The 21,792-nt window shown below is 44.7% G+C and overlaps 1 long non-coding RNA gene across 1 annotated transcript in view; it reads left to right on the forward strand.

Moving 5' to 3' along the window:
* Positions 1 to 599: 599 nt before the first annotated feature.
* Positions 600 to 21,792, forward strand: part of LOC139257601 (uncharacterized) — a 31,419-nt gene continuing 10,226 nt past the window's right edge. Inside the window, exons 1-2 of the long non-coding RNA XR_011592309.1 lie at positions 600 to 683; positions 12,264 to 12,420. This is a non-coding gene — a long non-coding RNA (uncharacterized lncRNA). The remainder of the gene's footprint in view (positions 684 to 12,263; positions 12,421 to 21,792) is intronic.

Raw genomic sequence — 21,792 nt, forward strand, 5'->3', positions numbered from 1 at the left:
CCACAGAAGCCTGCAATAATGCAAAGGCTGGAAGCAATGTTTCAGCAGCAGACTACATGCGGACTCGTCAGGGCCCCACTTCCGGTTCCAGTTCCGGGTCCGAGGAGTCTGCGCATGTGCGAGAAGTGTCGGGGGCGGAGTCCAGAGGTCGCTGGCGCTGAAAAACCACAGTGCATTTCGACACTCTGTTCTATTATAGTAAAGCATTAGATTGTCGACTGCGGAAGGCCACTGGTTCAGAATGTCAGCTAATATTTGCATTTCATGTTACCTGACAGGAAGAGTTTGAGTGTCAGTCAGGTGATATGGATGTTGGTTGGGGAAAGACTGAGTAAATACAGAAAGTGCTGGAATACTCAGCAGGTCAGGCAGCATTTGTGGAGAGAGAAACAGAGTGAACATTTCAGGTCGATTACTTTTTGAAATGTTAACTTTGTTTCTTTCTGCACAGATGTTGCCTGACCTGCTGAGCATTTCCAATACTTTGTTTATATTTCGGTTTTCCAGCATCCGTAGTATTTTGCTTTTGTTAAAGTTCTGAGTAGTTTTGTTATGTAGAACATACTTTTATTGGAAACCTACATCTTATTGTTTACTTAGGTGTCCAAAGACCTTAAATCGACTGTAACAAAAGCATTTGGAATCTTTGAGTCCAAGCTTGAATTTGACCTTCATGAAAAGAGGTAAGAATCCAGAATCACAAGGTAAATACTGATGAGGACGGCCATTTAGCGCACCTTATCTCATCCATCTTATAAACTTACAAATCCCCAATCACAGCCTTCAACCGTCTCTTACATTGCCAGATTTTCAGAGGAAAGCTCTGCTCTCAGCATAGAGTCTCACATGATTGCAGCACAGATTGGAGAATCAGGCACGGAGGTTAGCACATTCAGTTTGTGCACTTCCGATTCTCCAGGCATTGAAACGATGGCTGGAAAATCCAGATTGATGACCTCTTCATTATTGCCATTCAAAAATGACACAAATCTGTAAGAACCTCTGCTGGTAAGGAATAGCGGTGAAATCTCTATACTAATTTCTAATTGGCAACGTGAAGCTAAAATCAAACCCTTTTAATCAAACCCTTCATATATTAAGTTTAAATATTAGAGTAATGTTTACCCCCAAGTAAATAGAAATATTATGTGTACTATTTGGGATCAAACCCCCTCTCTCGGATTATGTGTGACAAAAGCTTTTCCTGTGGAATAGTGGAATTTAAAATTCTGCCCACAATTTATTTCCATGAGACAAAAGTAAATTTGGGGGGATGTAATCTATGACTCATAGATAATGTAAGTATAACCAAATTACGTAACTTAGGGTCATATTTTCTTCTGTTCTCAAAAAAAGTGTTTAATGCCCTTTTTTCCCATGAATTAAAACCTGCTAAAAAGTGGCAGATACGTGCTGTTTTCAAACATGCAATCTCATTGAACAACAACTTGTATTTATATAGAACCTTTAACGTAGTGAAACGTTCCAAGGCGCTTCACAGAAGTATTATGCGCGAAAGATTTGACACCGATCCGCATAAGTAGAAATTAGTGCAGGTGATCAAAAGCTTGGTCAAAGAGGTGTGTTTCAAGGAGCATCTTCAAGGTGGAAAGAGAGGTAGATAGGCGGGGAGGTTTTGGCCGGGAGTTCCAGAGCTTGGGGCCTAGGCAACAGAAGGCACGTCCACAATTGGTTGAGCAATTATAATCAGGGATGCTCAGGAGGGCAGAATTAGAGGAGCACAGACATTTCTGCAGGGTTGTGGGGCTGGAGGAGATTACAAAGATAGGGTGGGGTGAGGCTATGGAGGGACTTGAAAATAAGGATGAGAATCATAAAATTAGGCATTGCTTAACTGGAAGGCATAGTAGGTCAGCGAGCACAGGGATGATGGGTGAGTGGGACTTGGTGCGAGTTCGGACACGGGCAGCCGAGTTTTGGAACACCTCTAGTTTACGTAAGGTAGAATGTGGGAGGCCAGCCAGGAGTGCGTTGGAATAGTCAAGTCTAGAGGTAACAAAGGCATGGTGAGGGCTTCAGCAGCGGAAAGGCTGAGGCAAGGGCAGAGACGGGCGATGTTACGGAGGTGGAAATAGGCGGTCTTAGTTATGCTGCGGATATGTGGCCGAAAGTTCATTTCAGGGTCAAATATAGCACCAAGGTTGCGAACAATCTAGTTCAGCCTCAGACAGGAGCTGGGGAGGGGGATGGAGTCAGTGTCTAGGGAATGGAGTTTGTGGTGGGGTCTGAAAAGAATAGCTTCGGCCTTCCCAATATTCAATTTGAGAAAATTTCTGCTCATCCAGAACTGGATGTCGGACAAGCAATCTGACAATTTAGAGACCGTGGACGGGTCGAGAGAACTGATAGTGAGGTTGAGATGGATGTCATCAGAGTACAGGTGGAAACTGACGCTGTGTTTCTGGATGATGTCATCAAGGGGCAACATGTAGATGAGAAATAGGAGGGGGCCAAGGATAGCTCCTTGGGGGACACCAGAGGTAACGATGCAACACAAATTTATTTGTGGGAGCGACAAAAAAAGCCATTCATGGTGCGATTATAGGAATAAATCCTGTAACATTTCTCAGTTAATGAGTCACTTAATTGGTACAAATTATGCAAATGTTGATAATCCAGCTAAAGAGGTGAAAAATTTCTCAGAAACACTGAGCAGCAACTTTGAAAAGCTCCTTTTTCCTGTGAGATTCCCAAATACTGGTGAATTGTGTAATGGAGAAATGTCAGACCTTTTAGTGCCGAAGACGGGTAATCATGCTGCAGAGGAGGCAAGTATGGCAATATGTCTCTAACCACCAACACCACAGACCATGAGCTGAATTGGACCAGACACATCAACACCTTGGCTACAAGAGTACACAAAGGCTGGTTACTCTGCAACGAATGGCTCATCTTCTGATCCCTCAAAGCCTATCCATCATTGGGAAGGTACTTCCTCCTTGAAATTGGTTTTCTTTTTATCGTGCCATGGAATTGCTTTTTTACATAGAAACATAGAAACATAAAAAATATGTGCAGGAGTAGGCCATTCGGCCCTTCGAGCCTGCACCGTCATTCAATGAGTTCGTGGCTGAACATGCAACCTCAGTACCCCATTCCTGCTTTCTCGCCATACCCCTTGATCCCCCTAGTAGTAAGGACCTCATCTAACTCCTTTTTGAATATATTTAGTGAATTGGCCTCAACAACTTTCTGTGGTAGAGAATTCCACAGGTTCACCACTCTCTGGGTGAAGAAGTTTCTCCTCATCTCGGTCTTAAATGGCTTACCCCTTATCCTTAGACTGTGACCCCTGGTTCTGGACTTCCCCAACATTGGGAACATTCTTCCTGCATCTAACCTGTCTAAACCCGTCAGAATTTTAAACGTTTCTATGAGATCCCCTCTCATTCTTCTGAACTCCAGTGAATACAAGCCCAGTTGATCCAGTCTTTCTTGGTATGTCAGTCCCGCCATCCTGGGAATCAGTCTGGTGAACCTTCGCTGCACTCCCTCAATAGCAAGAATGTCCTTCCTCAAGTTAGGAGACCAAAACTGTACACAATACTCCAGGTGTGGCCTCACCAAGGTCCTGTACAACTGTAGCAACACCTCCCTGCCCCTGTACTCAAATCCCCTCGCTATGAAGGCCAACATACCATTTGCTTTCTTAACCGCCTGCTGTACCTGCATGCCTACCTTCAATGACTGATGTACCATGACACCCAGGTCTCGTTGCACCTCCCCTTTTCCTAATCTGTCACCATTCAGATAATAGTCTGTCTCTCTGTTTTTACCACCAAAGTGGATAACCTCACATTTATCCACATTATACTTCATCTGCCATGCATTTGCCCACACACCTAACCTATCCAAGTCACTCTGCAGCCTCATAGCATCCTCCTCGCAGCTCACACTGCCAGCCAACTTAGTGTCATCCGCAAATTTGGAGATACTACATTTAATCCCTTCGTCCAAATCATTAATGTACAATGTAAACAGCTGGGGCCCCAGCACAGAACCTTGCGGTATCCCACTAGTCACTGCCTGCCATTCTGAAAAGTACCCATTTACTTCTACTCTTTGCTTCCTGTCTGACAACCAGTTCTCAATCCATGTCAGCACATTACCCCCAATCCCATGTGCTTTAACATTGCACATTAATCTCTTGTGTGGGACCTTGTCGAAAGCCTTCTGAAAGTCCAAATATACCACATCAACTGGTTCTCCCATGTACACTCTACTGGAAACATCCTCAAAAAATTCCAGAAGATTTGTCAAGCATGATTTCCCTTTCACAAATCCATGCTGACTTGGACCTATCATGTCACCTCTTTCCAAATGCGCTGCTATGACATCCTTAATAATTGATTCCATCATTTTTATATTATATCAGCCAAGTTTTGTCGTGACAGCACTCATGAGTGCATGTTGGGCACATGGTTCTCTGAATTGTACCACAGGTTGGTAGGGTATGGGTTTGCCTCCACAATTTCATAATGTAAATTTTTAATCTCACAGACCAATGCCACACGATATCCAGCTGGACAGTGATTCAGGTCAACATTACAGATAAGCAGGCAGATATACTTCCCACACAACTACTTGTGTGGGAAGTGTATCCACCTGCAGCACCTGACAGACTGCATTGCGGCACTGGAGCTGCAGGTGGATTTACTCTGGAGTATCCACGATGCTGAGAATGACGTGAATGACGTTTCGTGAGTTGACCACACCGCAGGTAAAGTGTACACACCCTGATAGGGGATGGGTGGCCAACAGGAAGAGCAGTGGAAGGAAGGTAGTGCAGGGGGCCCCTGCGGTCATGCCCCTGCAAAACAGATACATCGCTTTGGGTACTATTGAGGGGGATGACTCATCAGGGGAGAGCAGCAGCAGCCAAGTCCATGGCACTGTGGCTGGCTCTGCTGCACAGGAGGGGAGAGCTAGAGTGATAAGGGATTCAATTGTAAGGGGAATAGATAGACGTTTCTGCGGCTGCAATTGAGACTCCAGCTTGGTATGTTGCCTCCCTGGTGCAAGGGTCAAGGATGTCTCGGAGCGGGTGCAGGACATTTTGAAAAGGGAGGGTGAACAGCCAGTTGTCGTGGTCTATATCGGTACCAACGATATAGGTAAAAAACGGGATAAGGTCCTACAAGCTGAATTTAGGGAGCTATGAGTTAAATTAAAAAGTAGGACCTCAAAGGCAGTAATTTCAGGATTGCTACCAGTGCCACGTGCTAGTCAGAGCAGGAATCACAGGATAGCTCAGATGAATATGTGGCTAGAGGAGTGGTGTAGAAGGGAGGGATTCAAATTACTGGGACATTGGAACCGGTTTTGGGGGAGGTGGGACCAGTACAAACCGGACGGTCTGCACCTGGGCAGGATCGGAACCAATGTCCTAGAGGGAGTGTTTGCTAGTGCTGTTGGGGAGGAGTTAAACTAATATGGCAGGGGGATGGGAATTTATGCAGGGAGACAGAGGGAAGTAAAATAGGGGCAGAAGCAAAAGATAGAAAGAAGAAAAGTAAAAGTGGAGGGCAGAGAAACCCAAGGCAAAAATCAAAAAGGGCCACATTGCAGCAAAATTCTAAAAGGGAAAAGTGTGTTAACAAGACAAGCCTGAAGGCTCTGTGCCTCAATGCGAGGAGTATTCATAATAAGGTGGACGAATTAACTACACAGGCAGCAATTAATGAATATGATACCATTGGCATCATGGAGGCATCGCTCCAGAGTGACCGAGGCTGGGAACTCAACATCCAGGGGTATTCAACATTCAGGAAGAATAGACAGAAAGGAAAAAGAGGTCGGGTAGCGTTGCTGGTTAAAGAGGAAATTAACACAATAGTAAGGAAGGACATTAGCCTGGATGTTGTGGAATCTGTATGGGTGGAGCTGCGGAATACCAAAGGCCAGAAAACGCTAGTGGGAGTTGTGTACAGACCACCAAACAGTAGTAGTGAGGTTGAGGACAGCATCAAACAAGAAATTAGGGATGCATGCAATAAAGGTACAGCAGTTATCATAGGCGACTTTAATCTACATACAGATTGGGCTAACCAAACTGGTAGCAATACGATGGAGGAGGATTTCCTTCAGTGTATTAGGGATGGTATTCGAGACCAATATGTCGAGGAACCAACTAGAGGGCTGGCCATCCTAGACTGGGTGATGTGTAATGAGAAAGGACTAATTAGCAATCTTGTTGTGCGAGGCACCTTGGGTAAGAGTGAGCATAATATGGTAGAATTCTTTATTAAGATGGAGAGTGACACAGTTAATTCAGAGACTCGGGTTCTGAACTTAAGTAAAGGTAACTTCGATGGTATGAGATGTGAATTGGCTAGAATAGACTGGCAAATTATACTTAGAGGGTTGACGGTGGATAGGCAATGGCAAACATTTAAAGATCACATGGATGAATTTCAATAATTGTACATCCCTGTCTGGAGTAAAAATAAAACAGGGAAGGTGGCTCAATCGTGGCTAACAAGGGAAATTAAGGATAGTGTTAAATCCAAGGAAGAGGCATATAAATTGGCCAGAAAATGCAGCTGAGGACTGGGAGAAATTTAGAATTCAGCAAAGGAGGACAAAGGGTTTAATTAGGAAGGGGAAAATAGAGTATGAGAGGAAACTCGCCAGGAACATAAAAACTGACTGCAAAAGCTTCTATAGTTATGTGAAGAGAAAAAGATTAGTGAAGACAAACGTAGGTCCCTTGCAGTCAGATTCAGGTGAATTTGTAATGAGGAACAAAGAAATGGTGGACCAGTTGAACAAATACTTTGGTTCTGTCTTCACGAAGGAAGACACAAATAATCTTCCGGAAGTACTAGGAGACCAAGGATCTATTGAGAAGGAGGAACTGAAGGATATCCTTATTCGGCGGGAAATTGTGTGAGGAAAATTGATGGGATTGAAATCCCAGGGGCATGATAGTCTGCATCCCAAAGTACTTAAGGAAGTGGCCATAGAAATAGTGGATGCATTGGTGATCATTTTCCAACATTCTATCGACTCTGGATCATTTGCTCTGGACTGGAGGGTAGCTAATGTAACACCACTTTTTAAAAAGGGAGGGAGAGAGAAAACGGGTAATTATAGACCGGTTAGCCTGACATCAGTAGTGGGAAAAATGTTGGAATCAATTATTAAAGATGAAATAACAGCACATTTAGAAAGCAGTGACAGGATCGGTCCAAGTCAGCATGGATTTATGATGGGGAAATCATGCTTGACAAATCTTCTGGAATTCTTTAAGGATGTAACTAGTAGAGTGGACAAGGGAGAACCAGTGGATGTGGTGTATTTGGACTTTCAAAAGTCTTTTGACAAGGTCCCACACAAGAGATTGGTGTACAAAATTAAAACACATGGTATTGGGGGTAATGTACTGACGTGGATAGAAAACTGGTTGGCAGACAGGAAGCAGAGAGTCAGAATAAATGGGTCCTTTTCAGAATGGCAGGCTGTGACTAGTGGGGTACCGCAAGGTTCAGTGCTGGGACCCCAGCTATTTACAATATACATTAATGATTTGGATGAAGGACTTGAGTGTAATATGTCCAAGTTTGCAGATGACACTAAACTGGGTGGCCTTGTGAGCTGCAAGGAGGACGCTAAGAGGCTGCAGGGTGAATTGGACAGGTTAGGTGAGTGGGCAAATGCATGGCAGATGCAGTATAATGTGGATAAATGTAAGGTTATCCACTTTGGGGGCAAAAACACGAATGCAGAATATTATCTGAATGGCAGCAGATTAGGAAAAGGGGAGGTGCAACAAGACCTGGGTGTCATGGTACATCAGTTATTGAAAGTTGGCATGCAGGTACAGCAGGCGGTGAAGAAGGCAAATGGTATGTTGGCCTTCATAGCTAGGGGTTTTGAGTATAGGAGCAGGGAGGTCTTACTGCAATTGTACAGGGCCTTGGTAAGGCCTCACCTGGAATATTGTGTTCAGTTTTGGTCTCCTAATCTGAGGAAGGACGTTCTTGCTATTGAGGGAGTGCAGCGAAGGTTCACCAGACTGATTCCCGGGATGGCTGGTCTGACATATGAGGAGAGACTGGATCGACTGGGCCTTTGTTCACTGGAGTTTAGAAGGATGAGAGGAGATCTCATAGAAACATATAAAATTCTGACGGGACTGGACAGGTTAGATGCAGGAAGAATGTTCCCGATGTTAGGAAAGTCCAGAACCAGGGGACACAGTCTAAGGATAAGGGGTAAGCCATTTAGGACTTAGATGAAGAGAAACTTCTTCACTCAGAGAGTTGTTAACCTGTGGAATTCCCTACCGCAGAGAGTTGTTGATGCCAGTTCGTTGGATATATACAAGAGGGAGTTAGAAGTGGCCCTTATGGCTAAAGGGATCAAGGGGTATGGAGAGAAAGCAGGAAAGGGGTACTGAGGTGAATGATCAGCCATGATCTTATTGAATGGTAAGTACTGTCTCGAAGGGCCGAATGACATACTCTCGCACCTATTTTCTATGTTTTTATGGTTCTAATTCCATTCTTCTCAGCTGCAGCCTGAAAACCTTTGCTCTACATTACATTTTCCAGCTTACATATTGCCTGGTATCTGAGTAATTCTGAAAGTTTGGAGATGGCAATATGAAAGCTTAAAACAAATTAAACATGTAAATAATTCGTAAACCACAACACCCAAATTCTTTATAAAATATAGCTTTGTTTTCTCTTTGGTTTGTTTCTATCTATATATTTTCAAATCGGTCAGAGGGACGATTTTGCCAATGGGGGAAAGTTGGGTGCAGGCGGCATTGGTGGTGTGCACTGTAAGTGGTTTTGCCCCTGGTGGTTTCGAATCACCCCTCTTACAGTATTTCTAGACACAGGTGTTATAGTCGTGAACAGTAATATACAGTCACATACAAATCTTTTCGGTCGCCACCATCACAATGCTTTTATTCAAGTTAAAACACACCTGCACCCAGTAAAAAGATACCCTGGTAATGTAATACAAACAAACACAGTACAACACACAGTCTGGCCTGTCTAAAATGACCCATAACGCGAAGTACCCATATCTGAAACACCCCTGCTCAGATTCAAAATAGCACCACTGGATCTGTGCAACAGAATGTGCATATGCTTATGATCCTTGCAAAAACCTCCCCACTAAAACCCCTAAAGCTTGATTGGACACACGACACCCTTTCACACTATGCGGTGGTCTTAAAGATGTGTGGACTGGGGTAAATGCTCACCAATTACCCTTCTGGCTTACTCGCTGCTTCTCCCGCTGAGGCGTATCTTCTGGGTCTTCAAGTCCAGTCTCAAGGTCAGCTTCCCAGTCGAAGTAGCAAGGCTCTCTGGTGTTTCTTCTCTCCATCCCAGATGGAGTGCTCAGTCCTTGTGCATTGCAAGCAGGCTTAAGAGAGGGGGAGAGAGAGAGAGATGGCAGCCAAAACTGCCTCTCTTATACTTGCAAAAATGCTCCTTTTTACGCCAAAAGTCCACCTGTACTTCCCCTGAGGCTGTCCAACTGAAAAGCAAACTCAAGTCTGTGGCTTGTTCATTTGTCAACTGGGCTGTACCACGATGTGTGGCTCCGATGGGTCTGTGGTCGAATAACTTTCCTTTGTCTTTCGATGGCCTGAAAACGCAGCCACTTTACTTAATGTCGCATTGATTGCTTCTCATTCCATGACAAAAGGCACCCATCAACCATGATGTTCCTGCTTTTAGCCATTCTCATTCCCGCCCAGCTGATGTGTATTCAAGTTAAACATGTTTGGACCTGCCCCAGGTCAGTGCTGTCCGCTCTCTGCAGTAACAGAAAATGTTACCAAGCAATTTAAGTTTTTGCTGTCGATGTTTGCTGAATCTTATAGCACTCCCAGCTGCAGCCCACCCTCTGATAGCAATCTTCCATTAATGGGCTTGTTAAGCCCGCCCTGCGAGGTTCCCAACCAATTAACAGGAAGCTGGTCTGATGATGTCATCTAATGACATATCATCAGCTGGTTTTCTTAAAGGGACCATGGCCACATTCATTTTGACAGTTCTTCTGTCAGTGTTCTACAGCATTGAACTGCTGCAAACACTGAGAAACACTGCACAAAGGTATACGGCTGGACCCAGGCTCTCCCATGACTCCCTCCAGATGCTTATAGAGGGAGTCACAGCACGCAGAGAGGTTCTCTTCCCTTCCAATGTATGGAAAAGACCTCTCCAGGACACCAACGCAGCCACATTGCACAGGAGGGCACAAGCAGGGATGTCGTCAGGTGCTGGTTACAGTGGCACAAACCTTTCAATGATCTTAGTGGATCACGAAACGTTACTGCAAAGCCAAACTCAGCCTCATCCTGCTGTGCCATTCATCACATCCCCATCACTCTGCATTCCGTACCCTACTCCTGCACAAACTTACTCACACCAATTTACCTTGCACCTCCACCCATCCCGCTATCCACATTATCACTTCCCCATCTCACTAGCCACCATTCACTCTCACCCTCATCCTTGTCCAATCATACCAACTAATAACTCGCAAGGCTAGGCACTTGGGTTTTAGCCAATCTTCATGTAAAGTTTCTGCTAATGTGTTGTCAAACATTGAAATCTTTATTTTGAACACTTCGTGTTCTTGGACAGATTTGTGTGCACCTTTGGAAGTGGCTTAGTGAGTTGTAGTGAATGGTAAGACATAACGGTACCCTTCACAATGGTGATGAGTGTGAAAGGAATGGTTTGGGCATTGCAGGAATGCTCTATGGAGCTGGTGTGGGGCCAAGGTGCACAGCATCAAATGAAGTAAATGTAGCCATGGTGTGGCCATCCCTGGCAGCAATGTGGTTGGGTGCTGATGCCCCGTGTTCTGTGCAGCACCAGGTGATTGCGGAGAAGGTTGGTGTTATTGTTGGCGACGCTCGTGTGCCTGGTGATTTTGGTGTTGGTGCTGATCGTGGTGGGATTCCATGGACCAAGGTGAGATTTTTTCAAGGGCACCAATGCTGTTGGAGTAGATGGCAGGTGAGGTTGAAATGACAGAAGAGATCTGTCAATGGTAAGAGAGATTGTTCCAAGGAGATGACAGTGAATGGACAGTTCACTGCAAACACTTCCAACTGCATTCGGCTCAAAAGTTTCTTCCAGTTCCTGAAGGCTTCAGATTCTGACATTGGAAAGTGAACAGCTGTGAAATTATAACTTTTGTCCCACTTCTTCAGCTGTCAACTTGCCAAAGCAATAGAGTCATTGAGAACCTGACTCCACTTACCCCTGCCGTGTTCCCCGAGGTACGGCAAACCCGTCAGAAGGTTGGTAAGATTGTAAGTGCCTGCTTTAAATGCTCTTAAGTAGCATTCAACTACCCCTTAACGACTTTAATTAACTGACCTGCCGCTTGCTGTCAGGTCTGTGATCCGCACGCAGACTTGTCAGGTCAGAAACTCACACAGAGGCAGGTTTAGAGCAGGATCCCGACCCGCTGTCAATCAGAGCCGCCTCCAAATCTGCACTCGCAGGGCTGGGAAGATGCCGGCCAGGGTGTGGGTGTTGCACTACATGCTCTATTTGAATCATTGTCGTGGAGTATTTAAAATAAATACTCAACACCAGATCTGGGTTTGAAGATTCAAATAGTCTTTATTTTACACCGGTGGGGAACTTGCCTGCTGGTTGTCTGTTGCCAGGCCTCTCCAATGATACAAAGTTCCAAGAAACCTTTTATACACTTAATGATACATGTCAGCCTCGTGCACGGCCCCCCTGTGCCGTTTAATTGGCCCAAAGCCCGTGTGCACAATTGTTGCTTGACGAATTCCCTTTCGCATCACACAATCAGTCGCCTTTGTCTCATACTAAATGGAGTTTTTCCAACATGAGACTTTTGACCTCTTGCCCTGTTTAGCTGCCCTTCTGGACCTCCTGTGGTTCAACAGTTTGGCTATTTGTGGTTCAATAGTTTGGCCTCCTGTGGTTCAACAATTTGGCCTCCTGTAATTCTTAACCCTTTAATTATAATAGAGCTCGAAAGCCCCACTTCATACTTTACACTATGTTTTAAATAATTTTGTAAAGAAGCTGTCATCTAGTTTTTGCATAAAGCAAAAGGAAATAACACACATCTATCCAGCCTTATCTGCCAACCTACTTATAGTTTATTTATGGGTAAACAGATATGTTAATTACGATCTGATCATTAATAAACTTAAATTTTGTCCTGTAATGCTCCCCTTTCATTATGTAAAATATGCTAACTCAATTTATTTTTCATTTTAGATGGAAGTCCTTCAGAGGAAAGATTAGAACTCAGGGCAAGAATCCAAAGCCAAGAATATGGCAGCTGGTGACCACATCTCTGAAAAATTAATTAAAGATAAAGCAATTTGAGGAAAACAAAGAATTAAAGTCTGACTTCAGCAATATGATCAAAATGGTATGTTAGAATTTCATATTTAGAACTAAAATTTCCACTTGGTGGGAACACTCTTACTATCACGAGCTGGTTGTGTAGTAACTGGGAAAACCAACATCCAGTGATGTCATCCGACCCCATTCATTTTTTGACTGGGCTTAATCCTTCAATTAGACATCTTGGGGGTAATGTACTGACGTGGATAGAAAACTGGTTGGCAGACAGGAAGCAGAGAGTCGGGATAAACGGGTCCTTTTCAGAATGGCAGGCAGTGACTAGTGGAGTGCCGCAGGGCTCAGTGCTGGGACCCCAGCTCTTTACAATATATATATTAATGATTTAAATGATGGAATTGAGTGTAATATCTCCAAGTTTGCAGATGACACGAAACTGGGTGGTGCTGTGAGCTGTGAGGAGGACGCAAAGAGGCTGCAGGGTGACTTGGACAGGTTAGGCGAGTGGGCAAATACATGGCAGATGCAGTATAATGTGGATAAATGTGAGGTTATCCACTTTGGGGGCCTTTATACACTGGAGTTTAGAAGGATGAGAGGGGATCTCATAAAAACATATAAGATTCTGACGGGACTGGACAGGTTAAATGCGGGAAGAATGTTCCCGATGTTGGGGAAGTCCAGAACCAGGAGACACAGGATAAGGGGCAGGCCATTTAGGACTGAGATGTGGAGAAACTTCTTCACTCAGAGAGTTGTTAACCTGTGGACTTCCCTGCCGCAGAGAGTTGTTGATGCCAGTTCATTGGATATATTCAAGAGGGAGTTAGATATGGCCCTTATGGCTAAAGGGATCAAGGGGTATGGAGAGAAAGCAGGAAAGGGGTACTGAAGGAATGATCAGCCATGATCTTATTGAATGGTGGTGCAGGCTTGAAGGGCCGAATGGCCTGCTCCTGCACCTATTTTCTATGTTTCTATGTTTCCTCATTCACTAGTGAATGCTTGCTTAATAAAATCTCTGAGCGGGAGTTTAGTTAAGTTGCATCCTACTTGCTAATAAGGGCCTGCAGTAGTATTGAAGGATTTCCAAATCTTTGGGCAGAAATCTCACCCAGCATTACTTCCACCCGTTTACATTGCACATTAAAGGTAAGCTGTATGTGGAAGGGAGTTCTTAATGTGACAAGAGAGGTTTGCTTGGGTTTTTGGGGAGGGTTGTTATCTTTTGTTTTTATCAGAACAGGTATGGTGTTTATGTTGATAGGAAAGCAGCCAAATGAATGTTTTGAAAATCACCAGAAAGCCGACTGAAGATAAATTATTTGTAAAAGTTCAACAGAACAGGAAGATCTTTAAAGAAGAGATCTGTGTGAGACGGCTGTTAGAATACAAACTTTCACTGCAGTTCAGGGAGCAACAGGTATCTAATTTCAAACTAAAAATTCCAGCGGTCACATTTTCAGCTGCCTTGGCCCTACGTTCTGGAATTCCCTCTCTAAACCCCTCAACTTTCCCTCCTCCTTTAAGACCTTCCTTATAACCTACCTCTTTGACCAAGCTTTTAATCACCCCTCCTAATAGCTCCTTTTTTGCCATCGTGTTGCTTTTTGTCCAATTATGCCTCTGTAAAGTACCAAGGGCCAATTTTCTATGTTAAAGGAGCTATATATTCTCAAGCTGTTGTCCTTAGTTGATTCTTCCATAATTCGATTGATACCATAAAATGCCAGAAATTATGGTGGAATTTGTGGAATAACGCTGGGAATGTGCCAAAAAGGTCAATAATTTTTGGATCGAATGATAGGTGGAATAGGAAGCAGAAACATTTATACTGGTGCATCCTTTGAGGTTGGAAATAGCCTCAATGTTGGAGCAAAGTAGGAGGAGCTTTATTCTACAGCTGGCCTGTGTTACAGCTGCCCTTTAGTGTATGATGTTGACAATGGGGAAATTATTCCATTCCACAATATTAACATCTCTTACCTGGATGAGCCCAAAATAAAATAGAAAACAAAATATGAAATATTAAGATACTCGGAATGTGGCCACCCTTTGCCCAGTATATAAATTCACTGAGTGCATTGTGCAATGCAAATCATTAGATTCCAGGTTTGATTCCTGGTTTATGCTGAAGGCAAATTCAGCCAAGGTGCGAGTGAGGTACCACAATTTTCCTCGTTATTTATAGGTGAGGGAAGAGAAAAATCGATCACTAATCAACATCTCCTGTTGGATGTGCATGTGTCGATTTCAGGCAAAGATAGGATCAGGAAGGGCTCCAATGACCCGATAGCGAACCATCCCCAAAAGCCATGGCAGGATATGCAGCCTTGTGTAAGTGATAGGATGCTCCCACCCAGGACTTGTCCTGCTGACCCTGCCAAGGAGAAATTTGTTGATTTAAATACTGCCAAAGGAACCGGCCTGCCCCAGAGGCTGCATACTGCAGTGGAAGAATCTTACCCCCTCCCCAGAAAGTGGCAGTAACTACCTGCCAGGCCACAATTCAGGCCTGGACTCCAGGTCGACCTCACTTGCGCCATCTGCTCCGCCACTGAGAGGCCACGGACAATGGGAACTCACTCGCCAGATGTCCCAGATCCCTCACTCTCCTATGCCATTGGAATTTAGATTAAGGTGTGATCTGTTCGAAGTTTTCAAGATATTAGGAGAACAGATAGGGTAGATGGAGAGAAACTATTTCTGCTGGTTGGGGCAACTAGGACTAGGGGACATAGTCTAAAAATTAGAGCCAGACCTTTCAGGAGTTAAATTAGGAAACACTTCTACACACGAAGGGTGGTAGAAATTTGGAACTCTCTTCCACAAATGGCAAATGATGCTAGATTAATTGTTATTTTTAAATCTAAGATCGACACATTTATGTTAACCAAAGGTATTAAGGGATATGAGGCAAAGGCAGGTATGTGAAGTTAGATCACAGATCAGCCATAATCTCATTGAATGGCAGAACAAGCTTGAGGAGCTAAATGGCCTACTTCTGTTACTATGTGTTGTGTATGGAGAAAGAGTCAGGCTGAACACTGTGAGCTCAAAGTAACGTATGACCTTAGTCTTTTATTGCAGGTCTCCAGAGTGCCTCTCCAACCTATGAAGCCTTCTTAAAGACCTGTGCTCCCAAGGGATTATGGGATCCCTTGGGATTCCCAGGGATGAGCCCTCTGGTGGCTGTACAGAGTAAATACAAGTTTACATATATAACAACACTCCCCCCCGCACAAAGTCAATACTGTAACTATTTACAATGTGAGTCGATCTGGGGCCCTTCTTGCCCTGGTTGATCATCTCGGTGTGAAAACTGGTGTTGTTGAATCATTTGTTGGGCCCTCGCTGGGCTGTTATGCAGCTGGCCTTGCTGGGCTGCCTGGTGTGTTATCCCCTGCTGGGCTGCTTCCTGGTCAACCGTGGTGCCGGTTGCCACTGGTGTGTATGTTGGGGGATCAAAAAAGGTAGGGTCCAAGGTGGGTTGCTCAGGAAAGTCCGTGAATCTGAGTTTGATTTGGTCCAAGTGTTTCCGGTGAATGAGTCCATTTGAAAGTTTGACCCGAAACACCCTGCTCCTCTTTTGGCCACGACAGTGCCGGGAAGCCACTTGGGACCTTGTCCATAATTTAATACAAATACAGGATTATTGATTTCAATCTTGCTTGACTTATTTGCGCAATCATGGTATGGACTTTGTTGAAGCCGCCTGCTCTCTACCTGTTCATGTAGATCAGGGTGAACTAACGAGAGCCTTGTCTTAAGTGCTCTTTTCATGAGCAGTTCAGTAGGTGGGATTGCAGTGAGTGAGTGAGGTCTCATGCGGTAGCTAAGCAGGACTCGGGATAGGCAAGTCTGCAGTGAGCCTTCAGTTACCCTCTTCAAGTTTGCTTGATGGTTTGCACTGCTCTCTCTGCCTGACCATTGGACGCTGGTTTAAACGGGGCAGATGTGACGTGCTTGATCCCGTTACGGGTCGTGAATTCTTTGAACTCAGCACTGGTAAAACATGGCCCATTGTCGCTCACCAGGCAAACATGGCTCGCAGGCTTTCAGTAGTGGCAGCAGACGTGCTAGCCGACCTTATCTCACATTTAATCCATTTGGAGGACGTGTCGACAACCACAAGGAACATTTTACCCAAGAACGGGCCTGCATAGTCGACGTGTACCCTAGGCCATGGTTTGGAGGGACAAGACCATAAACTTAGCGGCCCCTCCCTGGGTACATTGCTTAACTGCGAGCATGTATTACATCTGTGAACGCAGGACTCTAAGTCCGCATCGATACCGGGTGACCACACGTGGGATCTGGCTATCGCTTTCATCATTACGATGCCTGGGTGGGTACTCTGGAGGTCCCCTTCTTGGAGACCACTACTCGATTGACCCACAGAAGGCAGTCTGCCTGAATAGACATTTCATTTTTGCGCCGTTGGAACGACTTTATCTTATCCTGCATTTCCACTGGGACACTGGATCAGCTCCCGTGATGCACACAGCTTTTGACTAGAGATAATAAGGGGTCCTGGCTTGTTCTGGTTTTGATCTACCGGGCAGTGACAGGTGATTGCTCACTCAAATTCTTCCATAACCATGGCTAGATCTGCGGACTGCGCCATTTCCACCCCTGTGGTGGGCAATGGCAGCCTACTAAGAGCATCGGCGCAGTTTTCTGTGCCTGGCCCGTGGCGGATGGCGTAGTTGTATGCGGACAACGTGAGTGCCCATCTCTGGATGTGGGCCGATGCGTTGGTATTTATCCCTTTACTCTCGGAAAACAGGGATATAAGTGGCTTATGGTCAGTTTCCAATTCGAATTTTAGCCCAAACAGGTATTGATGCATTTTCTTTACCCCATAGACATTAACGTTAACGCTTCTTTCTCAATCATGCTGTAAGCTCTCTCAGCCTTAGACAGACTCCTGGATGCATAAGAAGACAGACTGTAGTGTAACAAAATTTGCAGATGACACAAAGATTAGTGGGAAAGCGGGTTGTGTAGAGGACACAGAGAAGCTGCAAAGAGATTGAGATAGGTTAAGCGAATGGGCTAAGGTTTGGCAGATGGAATACAATGTCGGAAAATGTGAGGTCATCCACCTTGGAAAAAAAACAGTAAAAGGAAATATTATTTGAATGGGGAGAAATTACAACATGCTGTGGTGCAGAGGGACCTGGGGGTCCTTGTGCATGAATCCCAAAAAGTTAGTTTGCAGGCGCAGCAGGTAATCAGGAAGGCGAATGGAATGTTGGCCTTCATTGCGAGAGGGATGGAGTACAAAAGCAGGGAGGTCCTGCTGCAACTGTACAAGGGATTGGTGAGGCCACACCTGGAGTACTGCGTGCAGTTTTGGACACCTTACTTAAGGAAGGATATACTAGCTTTGAGGGGGTACAGAGACGATTCACCAGGCTGATTCCGGAGATGAGGGGGTTACCTTATGATGATAGATTGAGTAGACTGGGTCTTTACTCGTTGGAGTTCAGAAGGATGAGGGGTGATCTTATAGAAACATTTAAAATAATGAAAGGGATAGACAAGATAGAGGCAGAGAGGTTGTTTCCATTGGTTGGGGAGACTAGAACAAGGGGGCACATCCTCAAAATACGGGGGAGCCAATTTAAAACCGAGTTGAGAAGGAATTTCTTCTCCCAGAGGGTTGTGAATCTGTGGAATTCTCTGCCCGAGGAAGCAGTTGAGGCTAGCTCATTAAATGTATTCAAATCACAGATAGATAGATTTTTAACCAATCAGGGAATTAAGGGTTATGGGGAGCGGCCGGGTAAGTGGAGCTGAGTCCACGGCCAGATCAGTCATGATCTTGTTGAATGACGGAGCAGGCTCGAGGGGCTAGATGGCCTACTCCTGTTCCTAATTCTTATGTTCTTATGTTCTTTTGTTGCAGTTTCCCGAAATCATTAGCTTGTTCAATACACACCCGACGCCATATGATGATGCATCACATGCTAGTACCAAACGCTTACATGGATAGAAATATAGACACATAGAAAATAGGTGCAGGAGTAGGCCATTCGGCCCTTCGTGCCTGCACCACCATTCAATAAGATCATGGCTGATCATTCACCTCAGTACCCCTTTCCTGCTTTCTCTCCATACCCCTTGATCCCTTCAGCCGTAAGGGCCATATCTAACTCCCTCTTGAATATATCCAATGAACTGGCATCAACAACTCTCTGCGGTAGGGAATTCCACAGGTTAACAACTCTCTGAGTGAAGAAGTTTCTCCTCATCTCAGTCCTAAATGGCTTATCCCTTATCCTTAGACTGTGTCCGCTGGTTCTGGACTTCCCAAACAATGGGAACATTCTTCCTGCATCTAACCTGTCCAGTCTCCTCAGCATTTTATATGTTTCTATGCGATCCCCTCTCATCCTTCTAAACTCCAGTGAATACAGGCCCAGTCGATCCAGTCTCTCCTCATATGTCAGTCCTGCCATCCCGGGAATCAGTCTGGTGAACCTTTGCTGCACTCCCTCAATAGCAATAACGTCCTTCCTCAGATTAGGAGACCAAAACTAAACACAATATTCCATGTGAGGCCTCACCAAGGCCCTGTACAACTGCAGTAAGACCTCCCTGCTCCTATACTCAAAACCTCTAGCTATGAAGGCCAACATACCATTTGCCTTCTTCACCGCCTGCTATACCTACATGCCAACTTTCAATGATTGATGTACCATGACACCCAGGTCTCGTTGCACCTCCGCTTTTCCTAATCTGCCGCCATTCAGATAATATTCTGCCTTTGTGCTTTTGTCACCAAAATGGATAACCTCACATTTATCCACATCATATTGCATCTGCCATGCATTTGCCCACTCACCTAACCTGTCCAAGTCACCCTGCAGCCTTTTAGCGTCCTCCTCATAGCTCACACCGCACCGAGCTTAGTGTCAGCTGCCAACTTAGAGATATTACACTCAATTCCTTCATCTAAATCATTAATGTATCTTGTAAGTAGCTGGCATTCCAGCACTGAGCCCTGCGGCACCCCACTAGTCACTGCCTACCATTCTGAAAAGGATCCGTTTATCTCGACTCTCTGCTTCTTGTCTGCCAACCAGTTCTCTATCCACATCAGTACATTACTCCCCATGCCATGTGCTTTAATTTTGCACACCAATCTCTTGTGTGAGACCTTGTCAAAAGCCTTTTGAAAGTCCAAATACACCACATGCACTGATTCTCCCTTGTCCACTCTACTAGTTACATCCTCAAAAAATTCCAGAAGATTTGTCAACCTTTCATAAATCCATGGTAACTTGGACCAATCCTGTCACTGCTTTCCAACTGCGCTGCTATTTCACCTTTAATAATTGATTCCAACATTTTCCCCACTACTGATGTCAGGCTAACCGGTCTATAATGCCCCGTTTTTTCTCTCCCTCCTTTTTTAAAAGTGCTGTGATATTAGCTACTCTCCAGTCCATAGGAACTGATCCAGAGTCGATCGACAGTTGGAAAATGATCACCAATGCATCCACTATTTCTATGGCCACTTCCTTAAGTACTCTGGGATGCAGACTATCAGGCCCCTGGGATTTATCGGCCTTCAATCCCATCAATTTCCATAACATAATTTCCTGCCTAGTAAGGATTTCCTTCAGTTCCTCCTTCTCACAAGACCCTTGGTCCCCTAGTATTTCCGGAAGATTATTTGTGTCTTCCTTCGTGAAGACAGAACCAAAGTATTTCTTCAACTGGTCTGCCATTTCTTTGTTCCCCATTACAAATTCACCTGAATCTGACTGCAAGGTACCTACGTTTGTCTTCACTAATCTTTTTCTCTTCACATAACTATAGAAGCTTTGGCAGTCAATTTTTATGTTCCTGGCAAGCTTCCTCTCATACTCAATTTCCCCCCTCCTAATTAAATCCTTTGTCCTCCTCGGCTGAATTCTAAATTTCTCCCAGTCCTCAGGTTTGCTGCTTTTTCTGGCCAAATTATATGCCTCTTCCTTGGATTTAACACTATCCTTAATTTCCCTTGTTAGCCACGGTTGAGCCACCTTCCCCGTTTTATTTTTACTCCAGACAGGGATGTACAATTGTTGAAGTTCATCCATGTGATCTTTAAATGTTTGCCATTGCCTATCCACCGTCAACCCTTTAAGTATCATTTGCCAGTCTATTCTAGCCAAATCACGTCTTATACCATCAAAGTTACCTTTCCTTAAGTTCAGGACCCTAGTCTCTGAATTAACTGTGTCACTCTCCATCTTAATAAAGAATTCTACCATATTATGGTCACTCTTCTCCAAGAGGCCTCGCACAACAAGATTGCTAATTAGTCCTTTCTCATTACACATCACCCAGTCTAGGATGGCCAGCCTTCTAGTTGGTTCCTCGACATATTGGTCTAGAAAACCATCCCTAAAACACTCCAGGAAATCCTCCTCCACCGTATTGCTAGCAGCTTGGTTAGCCCAATCTATATGTAGATTAAAGTCGCCCATGATAACTGCTGTACCTTTATCGCACGTATCCCTAATTTCTTGTTTGATGATGTCCCCAACCTCACTACTACTGTTTGGTGGTCTGTACACAATTCCCACTAGCATTTTCTGCCCTTTGGTATTCCGCAACTCCACCCATACAGATTCCACATCATCCAAGCTAATGTCCTTTCTTACTATTGTGTTAATTTCCTCTTTAACCAGCAACTCTACCCCACCTCCTTTTTCTTTCTGCCTATCCTTCCTGAATGTTGAATACCCCTGGATGTTGAGTTCCCAGCCTTGGTCACCCTGGAGCCATGTCGCCGTGATGCCAATTTTATCATATTCATTAATTGCTGCCTGTGCAGTTAATTCATCCACTTTATTACGAATATTCCTCGCAGTGAGGTACAGAGCCTTTAGGCTTGTCTTTTTAACCCACTTTGCCTCTTTAGAATTTTGCTGTAATGTGGCCCTTTTTGATTTTGCCTTGGGTTTCTCTGCCCTCCACTTTTACTTTTCTTCTTTCTATCTTTTGCTTCTGCCCCCATTCTACTTCCCTCTGTTTCCCTGCACAGGTTCCCACCCCCCTGCCATATTAGTTTAACCCCTCCCCAACACACTAGCAAACACTCCCCCAGGACATCGGTTCCGGTCCTGCCCAGGTGCAGACCGTCCGGTTTGTACTGGTCCCACCACCCTCAGAATCGGTTCCAATGTCCCAGGAATTTGAATCCCTCCCTTCTGCACCACTTCTCAAGCCACATATTCATCTGAGCTATCCTGCGATTCTTACTCTGACTAGCACGTGGCACTGGTAGCAATCCTGAGATTACTACCTTTCAGGTCCTACTTTTTAATTTTACTCCTAGCTCCCTAAATTCAGTTTGTAGGATCTCATCCCGTTTTTTACCTATATCGTTGGTACCTATATGCACCATGACAACTGGCTGTTCACCCTCCCCCTCCAA

The sequence above is a fragment of the Pristiophorus japonicus genome, unplaced genomic scaffold (genome assembly GCF_044704955.1).
Source record: "Pristiophorus japonicus isolate sPriJap1 unplaced genomic scaffold, sPriJap1.hap1 HAP1_SCAFFOLD_881, whole genome shotgun sequence".
NCBI classification, from domain to species: domain Eukaryota; kingdom Metazoa; phylum Chordata; class Chondrichthyes; family Pristiophoridae; genus Pristiophorus; species Pristiophorus japonicus.